The 25,227-nt window shown below is 35.4% G+C and overlaps 1 protein-coding gene across 6 annotated transcripts in view; it reads right to left on the reverse strand.

The window, feature by feature from the left end:
• LOC150099548 (uncharacterized) overlaps window positions 1–25,227 on the reverse strand; it is a 569,663-nt gene that overhangs the window by 298,732 nt on the left and 245,704 nt on the right. The window contains exon 1 of one of the 6 annotated variants that reach the window (XM_090403427.1): window positions 11,073–11,149. The exons of the other annotated variants lie outside the window; for them this stretch is intronic. The gene's annotated coding sequence lies outside the window, so the exon portion shown is untranslated. Of the gene's footprint in view, window positions 1–11,072; window positions 11,150–25,227 lie in introns of those variants that run through there. 6 annotated transcript variants of the gene reach the window in all.

Here is a 25,227-nt window from a genome sequence, read left to right on the forward strand (position 1 = left end):
CCAATTTAATTCTCCATCACTTTAGTCGTGAAGAAGACGGAAAAGACCAACTTTTCATTGTTCAACAACGTGACTACTCATCCAATCGAATCAGGTCTTGATTTTAATATTGCTTTCAGAAATAGTTTCCAAGGCAAACAAAGAATGTTTTCACGAATCTTTTGAGCACTTACCAACAAGCAGCTACAATAAACTGCCTAACGAAACAAAGTCTGTAACATCAGCATACACTTTTAGAAAAAGACCGAGAGACTACGTCATGGGACTAAATAATGCTTTTATTTTAAACGCATGTCATATGAAATTACTTTAAATGTTGTGTATTACGTCTCAGTTATATGCTGTGTGTGTGTGTGTGTGTGTGTGTGTGTGTGTGTGTGTGTGTGTGTGTGTGTGTGTGTGTGTGTGTATATATATATATAGAAAGTATTTTACCTTGGGTATATATATAGAAAGTATTTTACCTTGGGTATAATAAATGTTAAAGATACCAAGCTATTTTAAACCTGGTTTTACTCCATTTCCCAAGTAAGCAAACAGACAAACAAGACAAGTTTGCGCCTGCAAGTGTTGCAAGTCTAGCTGACCCTGCACGTAGTGCAAGACCGAGGCAACTCATGGTAAAAGTAGAATAATCTCTGATCACTAATCTTAATATTTACCCTTAATGGTGAGACCTTAATTAAGGTCGAAACCGGTCTGGGTAGTGGCCCCTTGCCTTTAATACAAAGCATCATACATCTCCTTCAGGAGATGTGCTTTGCATTAAGGGTAAATATTAAGATTAGTGATCAGAGCTTATTCTACTTTTACCATGAGTTGCCTTGGTCTTGCACTACGTGCAGGGTCAGCAAGACTTGCAACACTTGCAGGCGCAAACTTGACTTGTTTGTCTGTTTGCTTACTTGGGAAATGGAGGAAAACCAGGTTTAAAATAGCTTGGTATCTTTAACATTGTGTTTGTGTGTGTGTCTTCATACATATGATTTAATTTCTTAGTGACTTCTTACGTCTCAATTATATGCTGTATATATATGTGTCTTCATACATATGGTGATTTAATTTTTTAGTGGCTGTATTACCTACATTTGTATTTTTAAAATAACCGGTATAGCACAGGTCCCTGGTTACACATTGTATCTTTCCTTTTAGTCTGTTTCCATTTTCTGTCCTTTATTCCTAAGACTTTTCTTTCTCCATACCATATAGTGAATCTCTATATTACCACTTGAAAAATAATTCTAGGATACTTTTTATAACCCATGCAGTATTACTTTATGCCATCTACTATTATCACTTGTATTGTTATAAATACTTGTTGCATCTATTTATATTTTCACTTGCACTACTTCTTCAGTGTTAACAAAATATTTAATTTCGAAATAAACTTAAGCATTATATTATGCAGGATGGATACTCATAAATGCACATCAGCGTTTCTTGTATTAAATTCTCTTAATTTATATTTCCCAGTTCTCTTGCCACACTCTCGAGATCAGTTTTCTTACGAGGGTGGTCTGAAATGTTCTTGGCCTCGACCATAGATGGCAACACTATCAGCAAGATTTTTTTTTCTAAGTTGGTACATCTGTCATAAGCATCCATGTGAAATTGCAAGTCATTCTATCACGTAGTTTGTTTTATACAGCTGTCTGAAGCAAAAGTGTTGTCTGTATCTCTTGAAATGGATAAAATTGAGTATCGCGCGGTTATAAATTCTATGTAAAAGAAGATTTAACGCCAAAAGAAATTCATTCGAAGTTCATAAAAGTTTATGGGCACTCTTCTCTTTCGTTTTCGACAATTAAGAAATGGGCTGCCGTGTTTAAACGAGGCCGTACCAGCCTTGAAGTGATCCACGTGAAGGACGTACATAAAGTGTAACACCACCAGACATCATTGATCAAGTGCATGATACGGTACTGGATGACCGGCGAGTCAAAGTGCGTGAAATTGATGAGACTATAGGCATTTCAAAAGAACGTGTAGGATATATTTTGCATGAAGAATTGCAAAAAGCTTTGCGCAAGATGGGTGCCGTGCTTGCTCACAGCAGATCAAAAACGTACTCGCATGAAAATAGCTGAACAGTGCTTGGAGCGTTTTAACAAGAATAAAACTGATTTTGTGCGTCGATTTATTACTATGGATGAGATTTGGATTCACCATTACACACCAGAATCCAAACAGCAGTCAAGACAGTGGACAGAAGCCAGTTGTTCAGCGTCGAAGAAAACAAAGTCGGTTCCATCAGCAGGAAAGGTCATGGCTTCGGTGCTTTGGGATGCTCAAGGCATTTTGTTTATTAATTATCTTGAAAAGGATAAAACAATAACCGGGGAATATTATTCCAATCTTTTAACCAGACTAGACGAAAAAATTCGTGAGAAAAGACCCGGTTTGGGGAAGAAAAAATCATCTGTCATCAGGACAATGCACCTGCCCACAAAGGTGTTTTGGCAATGGGAAAATTAAGGGATTTGCACTATGAATTGTTGGAACATCCATCCTATTACCCCGATTTGGCTTCCTCTGACTTCTATCTCTTCCCAAAACTAAAACTATTCCTCGCCGGTCAGCGTTTTTCTTCGAATCAAGAAGTGATTACAGCACTAGAGGGGTATTTTGCAGATCTTACTGGGAACCACTACATGGACGGGATAATGTTGCTGGAGCATCGCTGGAATAAATGTATTAGTCTTGAGGGAGATTATGTTGAAAAATAAAAATAATTTTGAAATAATAAATTTGTTTTTTTCATTGTTAGGCCGAGAATTTTTCAGACCACCCTCGCATAACCACCGTTAACCTAAATTTCCTTGTCAAGGTTAAATTATCACTACCACGAGTTAAGCTATGTAAGGATATTGTATGTTTTTAATTCATGTAATGTTATTATTAAATGCAAGATCCCATTGCCCCTAATTGTTTCGCGTATGTTACGTTTGAAAGCTGTCATGAATTGATGGATAAAACGGCTATATTCTCTATATAAACAGGCAATAACTGGCTCGTTCGTTATTGAACGAGTCAGTTATTGAACTACGCTCGTTCAATAACTGGCCTATAATACTATCACCAGCTTCTCCACTGCAAAACACACGTACGAAAATCTTATTTTATCCGAAAGTAACCAGAACATCAGCAAACAAAATGATATCTGCGATATACGTTCTCCGATTCTCGTCATGACGTTAAGAATCTACTAGCTTTTTCACAGTTGAAAGTGAGTTAACCGGTCTCAAATGGAAATAGAAGAGAACAGAAATAAATTGTACATAGAGGCGGAAGGGGGAATTGTGTAACACCTAACAACATGAAAACACTACACAAATCCTTATCGTACTGTATAACGATTTTATTTGTTTGATACGTAACTAATTCGGATGCGATTAATTCCGTGTTTCCAATCCGTTGGGATTAGACCTACACGTAAACAGGCGACATGACAACAGTTTATGTCATCAGGAACGAAATGTGTTCACCACTCTTTCCAAGGGTTTTACGTTAATAGTCCAGTTCATGTCATAAACATATGAACAGTGTTATTTCAGTTCGTACACTGAAACGCTCGTGTGTGTGTGTATTTTTTTAATACATGTTTATTTAATACATGTAATTTTAATTACAGCCAGCCTTGTTGGCCGAGTAGTTAGGGTACCTGCTCTCCAGCGGGATTCGAACGCGCAGCCAAGAGGCTGCATATTTGAATCCCGCTAGGGGAATGGATGTTTGCGATTGCTTTACAAACTCTTTGTGGAAAGGACATCTGCGACCCTACTACTTCTAGCAGAAGGCTTCACTTCCAAAACCCAATAAGTAAGGGAGTCACCACAAGCGTCAAACTGATATCATATGTGAATAACTAACTTTTAATTACATATTTTTACCGACACGTCTGATCAATACATATACATAGGAATTACAATCGCGCTGATTTCATCACACATATATATATATATATATATATATATATAAAATTATCTCCAGTCATTTTCTATATATTCTTGCAAGTGCTACGTAATGTAACTGAGATGCGTTGCTTGATGTAATGACGTCAGATACAGTGGAGAAACTGTCTGAGAAATCCACTAAACCTGAGCTTGATTTAGTTTCAATTAAATGTGGCGTCTGGACGGTCTACTTATTTTGCAGAAAAAGAAGCCTTCGAATGGCTGATCGTCTTTATGGTATACTTTATGCACGAAATGTTTATTAATTATAACTACTTCAAGTGTCATCCGCTAGAAAGAGGTTGGAAACCATGTCAGGAACTTTTTTCTTTCTTTTGCTGCTCTGGAACAAGGTTAAATTACACCAAAGTACTTCACGCCAGTCCAGTCCTTAATGTCTTCAAACCACATGTCTACCTCTCCCTCTTTTTGCATCCAGTTTTCGTTCTATTAATTTCTGAATGTCTTCTCGTCTAGTTAATGTCCAAAATATTTAAGTTTTCGTTCCTTAATTATTTTCATTAATGTTCTTTTCATTTTTGCTTTCTTTAAAACATCTTCGTTTTTCATTTTCTCTGTCCATGGTATTTTCAACATTCTTCTGATGGTCCAGATTTCGAAAGCTTCTAATTTTTTCTCTGCTTCTTGGAGTCTTCTGAGTCCAAGTTTCACTGTTGTAGAGAAGGTCTGACCAGATATAGCATTTTATTAATCTTTTTCTTGTGTCTATATTAACGTCTCTGGATGTTAAGAGCAGTTTTCATATCAATAGAGGCTTTTCTTACTATCTCTATTATTCTTTTTATTCTTTACGGGAATTTTCTCTATCTGTAACCATTTGTCCCAAATATATAAAAGACTGAACCTGTTCAATGTTCTTTTTGTTAACAGTTTTGTTTATTTATTGGTTCTTTTAATAAAATCATGCACTTTGTTTTCTTTAGGTTAATAATTAATCCGATGTCTAAGCTTCTGTTGTAAATTTCTGTGACTAAGTTTGTTTTGAAGATCATCTTCAGATTCAGCTATAAGGACTGTCATCTGCATACCTGAAGTTCTTGAAGTTTCTACCCCCAACACCCTTCACCTTTTACACCCTTCAGGTCTGAAATATTTTTAAAAATTTGCTCACTATATATATATATTGTATATTGTACAGCAAAGATGATAAGACACATCCTTGTCTTACTCCTTTTTTGATTTTTAAGTTGTCAGAGTATGCATATCTTAATAAGGCCATTTGATTCCAGTATATATTTGTAATTATACGTAGATCTTTTCCTTTTAACCCATTATTCTGGGGGATATGTATTAATTTCTTGTGATCTATTGAATCAAATGTTTTGGTGTAATCAATAAAACAAAGAATATATGATTTTCTGGTTATCAAGGCTTCTTTCACATAATGTTTTCAATTGAAAATTCCTTCTCTTGTACCATTGTCTTTTTGAAAACCTTATTGAGCGTCTCCTATTTCTACTGACAAAGTGCCTTTTATTCTTTCTAGGATTATTCTCAGTAGTAATATTGTAGCATGGCTTGTTAAATTTATTAGTCTATATTCTGAACATTCAAAAGTTCTTGGAATTTTGGGAATAGTGACAAAGATGGATTTCCTTAGATCATCAGGGATGTATCCTGTATCATAGATGTTATCAAAAATTATATTTAGGTCATTAAGTGGATTTTCATTTACTTTCTTTAACAATTCGATAGGGATCTGGTCAGGGCTTGACGTTTTGCCTGTTTTTATTTGACTTAGAGTGTATTCTATTTCTTCATATGTAATTAGTTTACCATCCATATTTTGTATATCTGGTGCGTCTGTGTGATCAGAGTCGAACAGTTCTTTTCCATTTCTTTCCATCTTTTTATGATATCTTGTGTGCCTAGTAGCGTTTTTCCATTTTGATCTTTTATACAAGGATTATGGTTGAAATCTTTTTTTTTTATTTGCCAGAGCTTACATTTTTCATTTAGCCTTCCTTCCGGCATTCATTTTTTTTATGATTTTACGGAGTATTCTATACTATTGTGTACTTTTCTTTTTTCGTCTTTCATTCATAAGTTCTAGTATTGATTTAGTCATCCAGAGTTTTTTTTTATTGCATTTAATTTTTGGAATTACCTCGTTAGCTGTCTTATATATTTCACTTCTAAAATTTGACCACCTGTTTTCAATTTCCTCTGTGTTACAAAGTATGTTGTCTTCTGTTTTATATCCTACATAATCTAATTTTTTCCTAATTTCTGAGTTAAACACCATTATGTTGTCAGGTATATTCAGTGTCAAGTCTTTCAGTATGATTGCTTTTAGAAATTTTTTTTGGTTCAATTTTTAAAGTAGATACAACAAGGTTATGGTCTGAACCTATATCAGCACCTGGATATGTTTTTATGTTGGTTATATTATTTTTCAGTCTATTATTTATCTTATGAAATCTATTTGGTTTTGCGCTTTGGATGTTAAAAGAAAGCATTCATTATGCGTGAGTTGTTTTGAGTGCAGAATTGTACCAATCTCTCACCTCTTTTATTTCTTTCGCCTAATCCAAATTTTCCAACAACTGGATTTTCTTCCCCTTCTTTAACCTTTGCATTCAAGTCACCCATCACTATGAGTATCTCATTTGATTTTACATATTCTATAGATTTTTGTAAGTTGTTATAAAAATCTATTTCTTCATCATTGTGAGTCATCGTAGGGGTATAAACCTGAATAATTATGATGTTAAAAGGCTTTGCGGCTAATTTAATAAGTATTATTTTTTCATTTATGGGTCACAGCCCCATTACATATTTAGAGAGGTCTTTCTTAATCATGAAACTCACTCCATATTCATGTTTCGCTCCACCAGAATATACAAATGTAAAACCATCTTTTTCTAGTTTTCCCGTGTTAGGCCATCTTGTTTCACCAATTCCCATCACATCAACTTTGTCTTTTCATTTCCTGTATAAGGTTGTCAAAATTCCCTAGTTTATACAATGTTCTCACATTCCAAGTTCCAATTATAACTACAAGGTGGCCATAATTAAAGAGGAGGTGTTCAGAGCTCTGTAGCAAGAAATGTATTGGACAGAATTCAACCATGGTGAACTCTGGAACATGAAGTTTTTATTTACAGAAGGGAAAAAAAAAGTACAAAATTCTGTCACCAGTGGACAATTGGCACTAGAATCGCGTGACGTTTGCATTATTTCACTGTTTCTGCTGATGAGTTGGTGGATATAAGGAAGACCGAAACGTCATTTGCGTCATTCCGATAAGACTGAAGTACTATAGATCTCACCTTAATGAAAAGTGCGTTGCTAGTCGAGCTTTACTATCAACAACACGGTAACGCTAATGCCGCGCTTAGAATTCCAGCGTTTGAAAAATATGAGAAAATGTCCAATGACAGTAAGAAATCTTTGAAAAATGATTTTACGATTTGAAAATAGTGGATGTTTAGCTGTAAAGCGAGGACGAGAGCGCAAAGGGATTATTCCTCAACAAGTTGACGAAGTTGCACCTGCCATTGTGGAACACGGAATGAATAACGCACAAGGGGTCCAGTAGTGTTTGGACAATATCAAGGCAACTGGACATGCCATACTCAACTGGATGGAAAATTCTGCGTCAAATGCTGAGGTTTTCGCCCTATAGGATCCCCTACACTCAAGCTTTGCTCCATGGTGATGCGGAAACTCGACTTCAGTTTGCCCTGACATTCTCAGTTCGAATGCAGGTGGATGATGCATGGCCGAAAATCTTCTGGAGTGACGAGGCACCTTTTTATCTGAACGGTAGTGTTAACTCACACAACTGGCACATTTGGGTTGCGAATAACCCTCAATGACAATGTTTCATCAGAACCCTTTACACTCACCGAAAGTCACAGTGTGGTGTGGACTGCATCGTTTATTATCGGTCCATACTTTTTCGAACTTCGCCTGACAGGACCAGTGACTTGTACTGTTTCTGCTGTTAGGTATCTAGAGATACTGCACACCTTCATTGTTCTGCAACTGCAGCAGCGAAGATGTCTTGCCTCTACCATATTCATGCAGCACCACCTCACATTGAATTGCCGGCGCAGCGAATGTTACGAAAACACTTCACAGAACACAGTGATTAGTCGTGCATTCTCACAGCATGGCCACCTCGTTCACCTGATCTCAACCCTGTGACTTTTGGGTGTGGGGGATATTCGAAATGCGTGGTGTATTGAAGGACATGTTTCTGATTTAGCAACCAAGGAGAGAAATAATGCAGGCATGTGAGGCAAATCAATGCAGATCTGCAGATCTATTACGTTCCGCTGTAGAAAATGTCATTCACAGAATGCAGTTCTTAGAACATCTGAAAGAAGAACATATTGAGCCACATATGTAAGTTATACTAACACGAAAATTGATTTGTTGTGTCTCTTCTAGTCATTACTGTTTAATTAATCCCAAACCACGCACTTATAGCGCCAAATGTCCCCCTGGGGCAGATTTTTGTACTATTTTTGCTACGGGGCCTCTGAACACCTCCTCTTTAATTATGGCCACCCTGTATTATTACATGATACCTTCATGGAGTTCGACTCACTTAGGGAAGCCAATCTGGACTACACGATTCACTGTTTACACTATACAATCCATTGTGTGCACCACGCCATCTACTACACAATATATTTGTTGAGAGAGAGAGAGAGAGAGAGAGTGAGAGTGTGTGTGTGTGTGTGTGTGTGTGTGTGTGTGTGTGTGTGTGTGTGTGTGTGTGTGTGTGTGTGTGTGTGTGTTCGTTTTCTGACCAGTTTTCCTGCTTTGCGGGAGAAAAAAAAAACAGCAAAAATTCACTACATGATTGGTTTTCTGAGTGAAGGATTAGATTTGTTTATAATATACTTGAAACGATTTAAGATCTAGCTTATTTGTAGAGTAAAATTTTGTAGATTATCAAGTCAAATATCATTATAGAAACGAAAGCGTGCAGTGACGTCACTAGAGAATTGGTATTTTATGTTCCACCACAATCCACTCCAGCAATAGCTGTGTAATTAAAACCAGCAAGAAAGTCAGCACGTTGTTCCCTTGTTCATCCTACAGTATACAGTAAGCGCTCAACTCACTACAGCTCTATCGTCAAAATACGATGTGCTACAAAGTACGTCACCAAATATAGCCATTATTTTTAGCTTCCCATTCAGTACTTCCCCTCCTTCTTCCATAACGCTAGGTTTCACAGATTCAATCAATAAAGAGAACGGGGCGACACTGACGTCTATGGATCAGGAGAGTGACCGATGAGAAGGAAGTAGGTTTGATTTTTTTTTTTTTTTAGTTTCTCCCTTTTTTTCCTTTGTCGTTTCATGGAAAGATAAAAATAATCCTCTGATTCTTCGGTGCAATCTGTTTTTACCAGTTCTCCGCATTTCTGTACAGAATAAAAGAATAATATAAAATATAACTCCTTGATAAATCAAGAGCTGCTTTATGCACGAAGTCGTTCCATTTCTGACTTGGAGATAAAAGAATAATTGCATCTTCAATCTTTAGCTATTTTAATAAAGTGAAAACCAATTTTCACCATCTTGAAATGTGGTGAAAATTGGTTTTTACCACATTTCAAGATGGTGAAAATTGTGGGATGTGGGAGTAAAATATACTATTTTGCCTATTTCACAGAATAATTAGCTTAACCAGGAGAGTATACATATATACTTCTCGCATGGTGTCGTACTGTTGGCACTACTGGCCATTTCACTAATAATGCAACATTTACAAAGCAGTATTTTATCATTTTGGGACTCGCTTAGTCTCACTGCACAATTACAGTCTATTTAAATGAGTCATAAATTGCGAAATAATTAACAACAAAAATTTAATTTCAATGTGAAGTGATCGAGATATCCATCCCATTTTGTACATATATTTCTAAACTGCATTTATGAATTATCTTTTCTAGAGTATCTTCTAAAATACGTATATGCAAAAATAAAACAGTATATGAAAGTAGGACTTTGAAGTTTAGAAACTACTGTTTCATTTTCAAGATGGGAGGAGAAATGAAATTCAAGTAAAAAAAAAAAAAAACAGGAATAATGCACTACCAAAGAAGAAAGAATAGTTCTGTGTACACATACAAATTTATGCCATTACTATATCTAGTAACTAACGACAACTAACAGGCGTTTACTATAAATAAACGATACGGCATCCAACTTCCAGTGCATGCGTATATAAGGGGGGGGGGCAAGATCGTGATCTTTATGACTGCAAAAAGGAGGAAGGTGATTTAACAAAAATGAGCAACTATAGCTGAAATGAACTAATCAGCATCATTACTGGAATGCAGAGAATTCTTATTGTTTCTTGCAGCAGAAGGATGGGGTTGTGACACAATGGACCTCATCACGCATGACAACAATGGTAGGCAGTGAAGTGATGGTTTGGGACATGTGTGCTGACACTCCTACCCCTTGATACCAAGAGAGCAAAGGATGATTCCAATTCGTACAGCCTACCCGTGAATCACTGTCAACTAAACACAGCCACTTATGCTACCATTTACAGACATGCGATGATCTTTTTCGGCAGAATAACTGGCATATCATAGACTTGTTTCATTCAGGGACGGATACAGAAACATAGCAGTGGTTTTACCTCAAGGGATGATACCCCTGCCACGCACGTTTCAGTCCCAATCAGCAGCGTCCTACAGTCAACTAATATGAGAGAAGTGCAGAAATTCGTTATGTCCTCTTGAAGTACGATACCTATGAAGTGTTTGCCGAACCTCCTGGAATTGATATCACGCCATACCATGACTGTTCTGAAGGCTCAGATTGGTCTAACACACACTATTAGTGGAAGGGTCTTGTTAATAAGCTGAACATTCAGTATAACAACGCTACTCACAGAAAAAAAGTAAACTTGCGCGTTTAGCAACAAAGAACTAAAAAGAAAAAAGTGAATGACGGTGTTGTGTAGCTATGATGAAAGCAAGCAGTAACTACTCTGCCATATAGTAAACGTATGCAGAACTTGCATACAGATCACGTCACATAAGTCTTAAACAAAACTATTATATAGAGTGACACATAATTACCATTTGAAATTACAAGACAAAACAAGATTCTGACTTACTGGAACGAGTTGCTTTTAGTAATTCACATTTTGGACAATAGTTTTAACTTATTTCGGCAGTAAGCCGGGCATTTATTTCAAAAAGAGGACAGGTTTAGTAAACAGAAAGCAGTTCTATTTACTATCAACACTTGCAACACTAAATGAGGTCACGCGGCTCCCACTATTATATGATACAATTTCGTGCCAGGAAGTAAGAAGCGTAAATAAAGTCAATGTTTTTGAAATTTGTAAGCGCGGTGAAAAGAGAGAGAGAGAGATAAAGAAAGAAAGAGGTTGGAATAGAAGTAAGAGTTCGTTTAACAGTTTCCGAGGAAGTTAGACTACAACCCCCCCTTTTTTTTTTCTTTCAAACAAACGCATTTTTCAAAACAAATGCTTATAATTGCCGAACTGGAAATGAAAGGAAAAACAAAAATATATAAAATGATAAACTTGTGCCTTTATAACAATATAAGAAAAATATTAAAAAAAAAAAAAAAAAAAAAAAAAAAAAAAAAAAAAAAAACTTGATTTTTATTGTAATAAAATTAATTGTTTTCATATAAAACTGGAAAATTTGTTCCAAAATGCTCACATAGAAGAATTTTTAACAGAAAATTTTAAATAATAATAGAATTATCCATAGATCTGCTACAAAATGTTGCATTAAGGAAAGGGGAAAAAAGATTTCACTTTCTTTAAACTTCGATTCTACTTCTTTCATCATTCAGAATAGAATGACGAAAGAAGTAGAATCGATGTGTGAAAAATCTCTGGACACCTGTTTTAATTTGTAAGCGTTGTTGCTTCCCCCCCCCCCCCCAAGTACAGAATATCGTGTGTGGTGGTGTGGGTAGAGAATCAACTTCCATCTACATTTGATTCGCTTAATCCGATATTAAATTTTTTTTATGATCTCTCTTTCTCTCCTGTTAATTCCATATTCTTCAAGCATATTTCTCACTCATTTTCATACATTTTTGCTTAATGATCCCAATTGGTTTAATGAAAATGGCATTCATGCAAATGGACAACTTCTAGCTAACACTAGTGTCACCATTGTTCAACGGTTGACCCATGACTAAACTTCTTATCGTATCGCTAATATTGAAAACAACAAGAGGACTAAGCCGATCCCATAAACCCAGCTTAATCTTCACAGATCATGAAAGAGAGAGACACCCAGCAAATCCCACGACACATATTCATTTTCACGTATAGAGGAAGGAGGATCGTTTATTGATGGAGATGGGCGTCACCATGGCAACCACATAGGTTCTGCATTAAGTAAAATCTGTGCTAATACTAAGCTAATAACTGTGCTAATAAGACAATGTTCAATTTTCTCTTTATTTAGGGCTATCATATACAGCGTTTACCTAAAACGAAGCAAGAGATAACCAAGCATTTCTCAGTTGATTAGTCCGTGCAACACCTAATCAAACTTATGGAGAAACTACCCAACATTCTTTGTCCGAATATCACCATAGAGAAGGAAGAACTGTAGTCAATTCAACGATGAGCGGAATCTAACGGATACCTCCTGTGGACTGAAAAAGAAAACAACGCGCTTTCTTGTGTAGCAAAACAGTGACCCAAAATTTCAATGTTCCCTTTGTAACAACAAAGACATGCCCTTTCTTCTACCATTATAGCCTTTTCTTTAATTTTAATGAGCATTTTTAAAAATGTAAATAACTTTTGTTGCACTTATTCAAAGTATCTTTTAACAAGTTGAATAAAAAATAACAAAGCGAAATCTGATTATGAAGGAATCGTAAGCAGGAAAAAAGCATCTCACAATCAAATATTAGTTGTGTTTATTAGTTTTCGCCAAAGACGTGGCATAAAACTCTTCAGAAGATTTGCATCTTACATATAATCCAAAATGTTGCAACTATTATATTCATTTGAATCGTATGCATATTATTTCTGCAATATGACTGAACATATTTTATGAAAGTTGGTACTTGGAACACACAATAAGTCCATATGGTTCGGTTTTAATTTCAATCGGATTAATTTTTATTTCTCAGATGACTCAAGCTGATAAGAATTCTGCAATAGCTGGATGAAATTTAATGAAACTGGGTATTTAAGATTTGCACAAAGATTTGACTTATCATCTCAATTGTTGTTGTTTAAATCGGATCATTTTTATAGACGTTAAAATCTTGAAACCTTAAAATCATTTACACTACTTCCCCCCCCCGCATTCAAGCAATACATTCCAGTCGGCATGTAAAAAATCTACTTCTCATACCTTTCTTCATTACATTTTGACACGACTTTCAGGGATGGTTCTCGTTCTTCCCATCTTACTCCCCGCCCCTCCACTCTTTTTATAATCTCTTGAATTAATCTAATAAAATTCCTTAACTTGAAAAGATCTATTACATTACTTTTTTTTTTCCCCTTCTGTCCACCAAACTCTACATTCCCGCAACCACTCTGCATAACCAACACTCCATAGTTCCGATATCACTTTGGTATTCGTCTCTAGATCTTCTCTAATGTTTCCACATCACGACAAAAACTAGGCAATCAAATTTGAGTACAATAATCCATGCGTGTCTGACCAATGCCATAGGCACCATCACCTTATCCGTGCATATCCATGTACTTATAATAGCATCAACACGATGTGCAGCCTTCGCAACACTTGCGATGTGCCTTAAACTAAAAGTCGATTCAAATTTTCCTGTAGAGAATTAACATCAGCAATATTCTTGTTAATTCTACCTAATTTTGCATCCTCAGCAAACATTTGAAGAACCCCAGTGAATTCACATGAAATATCACTAACGATCAGCAAGGTTAAACAGTAGAGGCGCAAAATCAAAACCCTGGGGTACGCCACTGGTTACTTTTCTTTTCCGAAACACTGTTCTGATACACAATTTTTTAGTATCGTTAATAATGGCAATCTCCAATCCATCTAGCCAATCAGTTACTACACCAGTTTCAGCAGCTTATACGCCAACTTGTTATGTGGCAGTTAGAAAATGCCTCTGCAAAGTCCAAGAATATAGGTGTATATGCATGTCCATTAAACAACATATCTATCACCTTATCAAAAAAGGCAAGTAGATAGGTTTGTAAAGGGCAAGCCTTGTTTTACCAATGTCCATCAACTCAATCCTATATGTTATTCATAACCAGTTTCTCTAATACTCTGATCACAGCCGCAGATATACTGATTATCCATAATTGGAAACTGCTCTCCTAGAACCATGTCTAAGTGGTACTATTTTACCTTCTTTCCACTCCTTGGGACCCTTTCCCTGTGCAACTTTCATTAAATAACTAGGTGCACAGCTACCTCTTTTGCACTTTCCTTTAAAATATGTGGGATATGTCATCCATTCCCACGGCTTTATTAACATTGAACCCAAGCAACACTTGACATTCCTCAGAACTTTAGTTCTGATTTGTTCACTTCTAATTCCTCTACTATTTGCCTCACCTTCTCATGTTGCAGAGCATCATTTATATCAACATGATACTAATGAGATGCTCATTAAATAACTCCACCATATATACTTGCTATGGTCATAAAGTGACAATAAATATCCACGGTGTTACCCTTCCATAATTATTCTTTCTCTTGCTTGCCACATAGCAGAAGAATTCCTTTGTATTATATTTAATCTGGCTAGTCAATCCTGTCACAATGTCTTTTTTTTTTTTTTTTTTTAAATCACGTTTGTGACCTTTTTGGCCCACCGTTTATATTCCTCAAGCATCTGTTTACAACAAACTGTCTTGTACGAGTACCTCTTTCCATAACAGTTTTCCCCCCTTCACACTTCGTAATTTCACTGTTTATCCATCCATCTCTATTTATTCGCTTAACTCTTGGTATGCAGTTATGCACTGCTTGTGCCAGATACTGCCTTATCAATTCTTATGCAATGTCCACTTTGTCAAACATTTCAATGTTTGAATGGAAACTCCTCACAGAAAGAATATTTGGTCCAGTGAATAATAATTGTCTCTGCAGGAAGAGAATAGAATACAACCATGAGTTATAACCGAACCATAAAGAATTTACGATATCTACTGTAATCAAGTTCAAAAAGTTGCAGTGGACACGTTATGTTTTTCGAATGGAAGATGACTATATTCCTAACATTAGAAACAATGAGATAGGAAGTCAAGGCTCGATTTGAGTTATATAGACATAGGAATAAAATGAACAAAGGTACAAAGTGTTTCTGGAAGGGCACCAAAAACACTCTAGGTTGAAGTGTTGTGCTAAAATGAATGACATTACTATAGAACAGTGGGTTTTAACCTTTTTTAGTGACCGGCACCCCCTTGAGTCAAAAAATAAGTTCTCGCACCTCCTTGAAAAATGTTTCTATTTCTTTATTTAGGAAATTACATCTATTGCAAGATAATTTATTTATTGAAAAATAAACACATACATTTACATATACATACAAAACAATATCTCAATTTTTAATGGCTATGTTGTTGTTTATTCATAATAATACTTTTGAAGCGAGGCTCCTTTTTTGAAAGAGCCACGCGTAAGTCATCACTTGCATTTAAGCGATTTCTGGCTTTTGTTTTTATGTGCAAAAGTGATGAAAATCCCATTTCACACAGGTACGTGGTGGCAAATGGTAAAAGTGTCTGCAATGCTGCTTTTACCAGCTGTGGATAAGGTTCTAACTGTGTACACCAGAATTCTTCTAAGTCCAGTTTTTCAAATTCAATTTGAATACGTGCATTGGCTCGTATTTCAATAAGATCATCTTTTATTAAATAGCTGTCGTCCATCGAATCTGGCTCAAAATTTAGAAACTTCTCTCGCACCCCTCCAAGGGTGCACACACCCCAGGTTAAGAACCACTGCTATAGAAGAATGCTAAGGCTCAAGTCTTTTATAATCGTTCTGTATTTCTGGATTTTTTTTCAGACTTGTTTTATAATTTTTATTGTCACAATAAAACATGATTAATAAAACAAACCGTTTACGAATGAAAAATTTTGAGGTTTCTGTAAGATGCTTACGTGCTCACAAGTGCGCCGCACGCTTTAATAAAAAGTACCACATTACACTGTTTTTTGCTCCTCCTCAAGTACCTCCAAACAAATAGCTCAGAATTCATTTTTTTTTAAAATATTATTATCGTTTTAACCACTTTCATTACATGGCTGAGATCCGTTTCATGACTAACACAAAATGCCAAAGTAGTACTTAAAAAAAATATATAAAAAAAGTCTTACTAGGATGCTCGTAGGAGGGGAGTTCCATCTTGAGTCAAATAAAAGGGAACAGAAAATTGTAGATATCAAAGTTCGTTAGAAAGGAAATACTGTATTACAAAATGGTAATATCCACCGATCATTTACCATTTCTGGCGCATTACTGGAATGCACGTGGAGAATACTAACCTTATTCTAAAACCCTAGTGGAAAGCTATTTGAATGAAGACTTTGCTTATAATTTGCTCCAGGAGTCACTTCTCTTTGTATACTTGTATAAACAATGCTTAACTGATGCACTGCTTCAAAATTCATTTAAAGATATAATTTCTTGATATGCCGAAGTATTAGTATTATTCGGTGTTTTGTTTACAGTAGAATGATTTTTTTTTTTTTTTTTTTGATATTAGGTATTTAAGACTTAATAGTGGTTGGATATAACGTTAATTCTGTTGGTTAACTAACAAACACTGAAGGAGAGAACTCTTTGAATTTAGTCAACTTTCTGCCGAATTGGCTCTTTTATCAAAACAATAACAACGACAATGAAGAAAAGAAATGCAATTAAGAAACATTCGCACATAAAATCTTGATTCACTTAATGGATTACAAAACCGATCAACATAATGTTCTTTTTCGGCATCTTCACACGACAAAAGTGGACTTTGCAAGAAACACGCCATCTTGGACATTCATCGCTACGAAATTTTTTTTTCCCCCGCCTTCAATACTTCTTTCTCTACAACATATTTAGGTCAGCAAACACGTGTTTGTAATTAAAAAAATCCTACTGAAGAAATAAAATTTTAGAAGAAAAAAATTCTGGATTTCTTGTTCTGAATTTCTTTTCTTCCGGAAACAAAGTTCTGAGACAATCGCAACGGTGACCTTTTATTTCGAAAGATTTTGCAAAGGATTAATACTTGTTGACTAGAATGAGGATTCCTTGCTTAAAAATTATTGAATTTCTAAGTAAGGATTTTTTTTTTCTTCGGGATTTTGAATTTTGTGACAAAATTTGATAATGAATGGGACAATATTCCTCAAAACCACTTTAAGCATTCAGAAGAGGCTAAGTAAAGTTAAGAGATAGATAGAGAGAGCATTATGATTTGGGCCAAAGGGTTACAACATATTATTAAGCAGGTCTAAGTGGCTATTCTATGTATATAATATATAATTTGTCATTTCGCCTACGTTTATACCTGGGCCTGCAAAACTTAATGACACACTGGTCTGGTCGGAATAGCTATGGATCAAGAGCCACAGAAGCAAAAATTAATAAATTACGCATACCATGCAAAAAATAAGCAGTAATACAGCTCCTAGGAGCTAAGTTCACATTATGGGTAAGTATCAAGAATAGTGATCGCAGCTTGCTCCACCCTTATTATGAGTTGCCTCAGTTTGCACTACCAAATGGGTCAGATGCAGCACTATCCAGGTATTTGCCGAACTTAATATAGTTTCTATATTCGGCATGAAACTCTTCGAGTTTCTTATTCGGCTAAGAAACAATATGAGATGTAATATCCTTAACTTAAATAAGTTCATGTCGCCGAATTGAAGCCTTTGGCTCTTCATATAATTAGTAAAAATAAGCATTTCACGCAGCATCAGAATGTTAACATGGCAGAACATTTAAATTTAAGAAAAATAATAATAATAAAGTAAAAAAATAGGCTGGAAAACAAGTACACGATACCTGTGGTAGTACTATATAATAAATCAGGAAGAAAACTGTTGATAATAAACTTGTAACAACGCAAACAATTTGTTAATTTCCAGAGCTGAACAAGGCTACGTTTAACAGCAAAATCATGTTTACATAGCCCTGTGGCTACTGCTTTAAACATTTGTAGTGTACTTATCACAATTGCTCCAAATGTCTTCAGAGTAACTCATATTCACGGAAAATTAAGAATAAGTAGCAAGCATATCATTTGCTTCTCTTTTTTTTATTATTGTTGTTCAAATGATTCTTTCCCCCTCACCTTAATAATCAGTCAATTTGTTTTAATTGCAAAGTACAATTTACATTCACAAAGGTTTCAGCCTTTTCGTAACGATTTTCATCACCTTTTGAAGAATAACTTGCTTAAATGAGATTAAGCTTTTTAAGGTTATTTATTTATTATTTTTTACAATATAAAGTTCCTCTTACACAATGCCTAGATCATGTACTTATACACTAGTCTCCAAAGTCTCCAAAACTTAACGACGAATACTATTTCTGAAGATTACAACCGTAAATTAAGACGAACCAGCTTGTGGAAATTTGTATAACTTAAGATTTCGAGTAGAAAGCGGGTACACATTCCAATTTTCGGATGGCGCGCAAAGGGGTCACGTAGTAGCACTCAACAAGATAAAAGGCAAAAGGCTAAAATGAATTGCGTTTGAAGGAAGCTCTTTTCGTGAAGGAATAAAATTGCAAACTTCGATGCCTTGTAATGTCTCAAAGACATCATCCACAATGATTTCATGAGGAAAAGAATTATTGATAAGCTTGAATAAGGCTGCAGAATTGCTGGTATTGCCAGAGAGTTTGGAATCACACATAGCGTTGTATCGAGGCTCTGGACAGCGTTTCAAAGAATGGAATGTGTTCCAGACGTTTGTAAAGGGGTCGTCCTCGCTCTACTATGGAGCATGGAGACAAATTTTTGGTTATAACCGCAAAACGTAATTAACATACCACGGCAAGTCAACTTGCAAGGCAGCTACATTCAAGCACAGGTACGAGGATATCTCGACAAACTGTGGCAAGACGTCTGCGACAAGCAGACCTACACGTCCCAAGGCCTGTAGTCTGCGTCCCTTTATACACAGCTCATCACATAGCATGCTTTCAGTGGTTTTGTATCCGTAGAAATCGGACAAGATACTCATTAGCTAATATACTCTTTCCAGATGAGAGTTATTTTAGTCTTTCCTCCGATTCTAAGTGACACTTGATCTGGCGTGAAAGCGGTACTGCTTACTATCATGAGGATGTTCTTGAAAGGAATAGATACGGCGGTACTGGGGTCATAGTGTGGGGAGACATTAATTTAATGGACTCGCCGAGCTACAAGTGCTGGAAAAAGGGACTATGACTGGTGAACGATATTACAACGAAGTTCAACACCATGGTCGATTGTTCCACGGTGCTGTAGGAAAAAAATAATAATTTTTATGGATAACAAATGATAAACAACATCATACACAAGCAGTGGTGATACTTCTGGCGAACAAGAATATTAATCGAATCGAGTGGCCAGCACGCTCCCCAACAGAACAGATTTGGGATGCAATAAGGAGACTCACTGCTGCTCGAAATCCCCCTCTAGAAAACCAACTAAGCCTTACCTTGCTCTGAAGGAGGAATGGGCCAGTTTGTCTCAAGAACTCCCGAATCGCTTGGTGGTACGACGTTATGAGAGCTGCATCGCAGTTCTGTGTGAACATATTCCATACGGGAATGTCTCTCCGCAGAGTTTTCTGTAACTCCGAGCTTAGAAAATTTGTAACGTTTGCCAAAAATGTATTGCAATTTAATTTGTACGATTTATAACAAACTTTTGTCCACGTTTGGTTGTGGTCATGAATTTTTTTTTAATATACAGGCAAAAACGTAGTTCGTCCATAGCTTTTGGACACCAGTGGTTGAACGAACTTCAAGCTATTTTCTTTTTCTTGCTCAATTCTTTCTTCTTCTTCGCCTTCATCTTTATTTCTGTTTTCCTTTTGGGCAAGTTAGACAAGTGCATCACCAAATCGTTACTTTTATGTAACAAGTGCTGGCTGATTAAATATTGATTGGGTCATGCAATAATAACTAGAGGCAGGTGTGTCTGAGTGTTGACACATTGAACTTTTTTCTTCACCTATTCGGAGTAAAAAAAAATATAAATATTAACCACAGCATCTTTAAGCTGAAAATTGTTTTAAATTAAATAAAATATTTAAACTGTGGTTCGAAGATGAAACTTAATATTTTGTTAAAAATCTCTTCGAGGAATGTAAATGAAGTTCAAAATTGATGCAAATATTAACTTTAGATTTGTAGTGTTTGGATGTCTCTGTTCTCGTAGTGAGTTCGATGATCAAGACCTGTGTCCATTTGGAAGCAAAGCATACAAATCATAATTTATGGAGTAAGATATATAATAATAATAATGAGACTTCCAAGTTGAATTCTAGTCACTCAATAAACATTTTTCACCATTCGATTCCAGAGTTAATTATTGTGCAGGTAAGCTTCTTTCCCCCCTGCGCTTGAAAAAAAAAAAAGGGTTTTAAGCTTCTTCAGCAAAATCGTCAAAGGACACACAGCAGAGCATATACTACATATATCCTGTGTGTGTGTTCTATGGCCGATTTTTTGTGTACCACACACACAAAAAAAAAAAACACTTTTTATGGAGAGAAGCTACAAGCCGATTTCCAATAACGCAGGACTAAAATGAATGCCGACTATTCCCTTAGAGCAGCGATTTTCAACCGGTGTGCCGCAAGATTTGTGAAAACAAATTAATTGAAAGAAATAATGTCGTAATTTGCCAATTTATTCCCTTGAAGCTCCCAAAAATGATAAGTAATTACTATTATTAATATCTTCTGTATGTAAATCAATCAAAATTATGCCTATTTTTTGCCAGATCGTCAAAAAATGAAAAGAATATATTTTTAGTTTGCCGCAGAATTTTAATAATTAGTCTAGGTGTGCCATATTATGAAAAAGGTTGAAAATCACTGCCTTAGAGGAATGAAATGGTGCATGAGAATGTGTGTGTTTTCCGTTATTCTAATTTTAATTTGGAAAAAAGTTAAAATGGTAAGTAAATTGCAATTAGATGAACGCCAAAGTACAATTTAAAGACATGTTAATTTATAGAAATGGTATCCATACGATAAATTGCATAAGTATGAAAAAATTACGCAGTTTATAAAGAATTCTGAATATTTAATTTTTGACTCTTCCATTTCTGTTTCTTGATAAACATAATTCGCATTCATTAGTTGCATGAGAAACAACCTTCACTTTTCGAAGATGAATTTAATTAAACTAAGGTTGCTCTACAAGTAAAAGTTACTTGTAGAGCAGTCTACAGCAGTAATTTTTTTGTTCAATGATTAAAACAAAACCACAATATAGCGAAATATGATGACACTTTGAAACGGACAAGCATTTTGGAGAGGAGGCCCTCTAGAATCCTTTACGAAAGAGTAATAAAGACCGCTTGTATATACGAGATATCACAAGAACATTGGTACGATAAGATCTAGTTAAGGTAAATCGAGGTCTATTCTTGTAAAAAAATTCTTTTCAAGCAAAGAAAAAAAAGCAAATATTAAATTACAACCATTAATTAAATCGCAATCATAATCACATGTATAGTTCATGTATGTAAGAAGGTAAGAAATGAATTCAAGCTCTCTCATATTCTATTTTGGGATGTCAATAAGACCTTTTTAAATGCACTTAGATTTTTTATTTACATTAATTAACAGGGAGTATTTACTTAGACTATCCACTGTAGTCAGAAACGAAGAAATCTTTAAATTTTTGATCAATGACAAACTCCGTGTCAGATTTTAGCGTAATTATCTGAAGTATCTTTCACTGGATCTTTAAGCAAACAGAATGAAATTTTATATATATATATATATATATATATATTATTGTTTTATACTGTGTACGTTATTATGCATTTAAGATTATGTAAATATGGTAGTTCTATTTTAGTAAATGAAAGCGCTTAAAACTGTTGCTTAATGTACTTAGAAATGAGTTTATTGGAGTCTTTTTTTTTTTTTTTTTTAACAAACACAACAGTCATCGGAGATGTGAACTAAAATGTACACGGAGTTAAAAGTTTTGCTGATTATCTTTGCAAGGAAACTAATTACAGTTAGGTGATTACGAAGAAGTTAGATGTTATTGCAATAATATATCGCTAAAAACCGTCTAATCTAGCTCAAGTCAACTGAAATAGTTATTCAGAAAATGCGCTAAATCAGCTCGGGTTATTAGTCGAGCATATTATTCGCGTGTTCACAAGCAAGTCTATTTTGCCGGTAGTAGAAGCCTAAATTCTTGGGAGAAAAGATCAAAAGACGGATGACCAATGTCATTAGGATAGTTTAAGAAAAGTGAGATATAGGAATCGTCAAATTATCAGTGAGAGAGGATTATCCCCTTGAGGATCACGTCTCCAGATTTAACAGTTTAGAGGTATGTGTCCACTTACGTACAAATTGAGGTCGTTTAAGTTTGTACCACAGAGCAACAACTCACTAGTCCTGCATGACGAATAAAATATCATTTAGAGCAGTGCTACCCAAACTGCTGGATGTCAAGGCTCCCTTTGGAAAAAATTAAAATATTTCGCTGCCTCCATCGAAAAAAATCGCAATATATATATATATACAGGGTGTTCGGGATAAATTTGACATATTTATAATTAATTATATTTTTCCGTAAGTTACATGTATTAACACACACTTCTCTTCATTTAAAAGTTTGGACCCTTCTTCATTCACATACAAGATGTCAGAAAGGATGGATAGCTGGAACCCACCTGAATCATGGAAGAGAATAACTTGTATCATGATGATTCGTGCCCGCCATCAAAATAAGGATATTACGAATGCTGCCCAATGCTCCCTGAATACAGTAAAAACAATCAGGCATGAACTAGAGACTTGCAATGGTGACTACGAGGATGTAGCAAGAAGAAAGATCCCTAGCAGACGATCTGATTGCGTTCGTACAGCAGAATTCCTCGCAAATCTGCAGGAACAGGTGTTGAAGAACCCTGGCATTGGAATTCGGGCTTTGTTCGTGGAGTTGCTAACTGTAGTCAAGCCCTGGATAACAAGGGTAGCCAATGGTAGGCCGTATGTATGGCAGCAGGATTCGGCCCCTTGCCACACCTCTGGGAAAAGTCAAAAATGGTTGTCTGAAAATTTCTACGACTTCACCAGTCCAAATGTTTGGCCTCCAAACTCCCCAGACCTTAACCCCATGGATTATTTTGTATGGGGCGCAGTTGAAAAAGACACCAATCGCACTTCCAGTAATACAAAAGCCCAGTTAATGGATAAAATTAAAACAGTTTTTGCGGCCCTTCCCAGGGAGACTGTAGCATCAGCTTGTTCGAGGTTTCGAAGCAGAATTGAAGCTGTGATCGATGCTAATGGTGGTTATTTTGAGTAAATCTTGTTGATAGTATTGTAATTAACTCTGCCTGTAATGTTTTTTTGTCAATTCATTAAATTTAATAGATACAAAGAAGATTTTCTTTTTCCTTACGAAACTGTCAAATTTATCCCGAACACCCTGTATATATATAGACATATTACTATAATATTTATTGTATTTATATTCAATACAAAACATACACAGCGAATATTGCAAAAATCAAATGTAAATATTACATTTTTAGCATCTTACATATACATTTGACATGGCACATAATCTCATATTTTAATATAGATAGATATCTTGTTATTGTACATTTGCAGTACAAGCACATGAAACGTAAAACGATTAGTAACAAAGAAAGAATTAATTAAAAACAAAAGAAGTTTGGGGGACCCTGTAACCCCTAGAGAGCGCGTCCCCTGGGTGGCGGATAGGGAACCCACCATGTGTGTGTTCGCGCATGAGTGCGTGTGTATATGGTGGGATGGTCCGAATATACTGAATAAGAACTCGTGGACCAACAGGGCCAATCATCTTGATTGTAAGGGAAGCAGCACTCCCATGGACCCCTAGCTGGATCTATCTCCTTTCCTTCTACTACTTTGAGGAAGATCCACTTACTTTAATCTTTCCTATAAGGCCTTATTAGCCAACTCTTCTTATTTTATGACTCCTATGCTATTAGAGTACTCGGCCATGGGGTCTTTTCATTTCTGGTCTAACAACTATGCCCTCTCTAAACCTTACTGTAATTCTTCTATAATCTACTCTTTCCCACTTCAATATACCCTATTCCTCCTATGGGTTTAAATTCGGAAGAAGGCTAGTTCAGAAGCCTTAAGGTAGCAGCCCTACCACTGAACTATTCCATCGTCAGGCTAGTCCCCTGACATGGAGAACATAATTCTACTAGTAAGCTGACAGAAAAAGATAATCGGATTGAATCTATAGGAAACGACCCTGGAATGGAAAAGGTAAAACAAAAATGGAAACGACAAAATATAATACACATAGCAAACAGGAATGTAAGAGGAATAGCATATAAAGAAATAGAATTAGACCAATTATTAAATGAAAGAAATTTTAAAATAGCAGTAATAACTGAAACAAAAAAGAAATTAAAAGGAACTATGAGAAACTGAAAATTTTAATGTGATACACAGTGGAGTTTGACAGAGACCAAAGAGCACAAGCAGGAGTCATAATTTGGATTCATAACTCCCTTTCAAAACAGTTAAAACATTATAAATCGAATGAAAGAATAATAGAAGCTAGAATAAAAATAGATAGAGGCTATTTAACAATAATTGGTTTGTATGCCCCAGAAGAGGGAAGAGAACAAGATAATATTGATTTTTATAATCAGCTACAAAACATATATAATAAAATAAATAAAAATGATTATGTAATTTTTGCAGGAGACTTAAATGCAAGAATTGGAAACACTAAAATTAACAATAATATAGGAATACATGGAGAACACACTCTAAACAGAAATGGTAAAAAATTGATTGACTTTGTAGTTTATAATAACCTAAAAATAATGAATTCCTTCTATAAACATAAAGACATACATAACTATACTTGGGCAGCAAGAGGATGGAAATCAATATTACATTACTTTATACTAAATGAAAAGACATCAAAATTTTCACTAGATGTTAGAGTTCACAAGGGATATGAATAAGCAGTGACCACTTCCTTGTTAAAATAAAATTAAGATTACCACCTAAATGGCTACAAGTAACAAGAACAGAAAGAAAT

The sequence above is a fragment of the Typopeltis vanoorti genome, chromosome 14 (assembly GCF_054136105.1).
Source record: "Typopeltis vanoorti isolate ZY-2024b chromosome 14, IOZ_Tvanoo_1.0, whole genome shotgun sequence".
Classification (NCBI taxonomy): domain Eukaryota; kingdom Metazoa; phylum Arthropoda; class Arachnida; order Uropygi; family Thelyphonidae; genus Typopeltis; species Typopeltis vanoorti.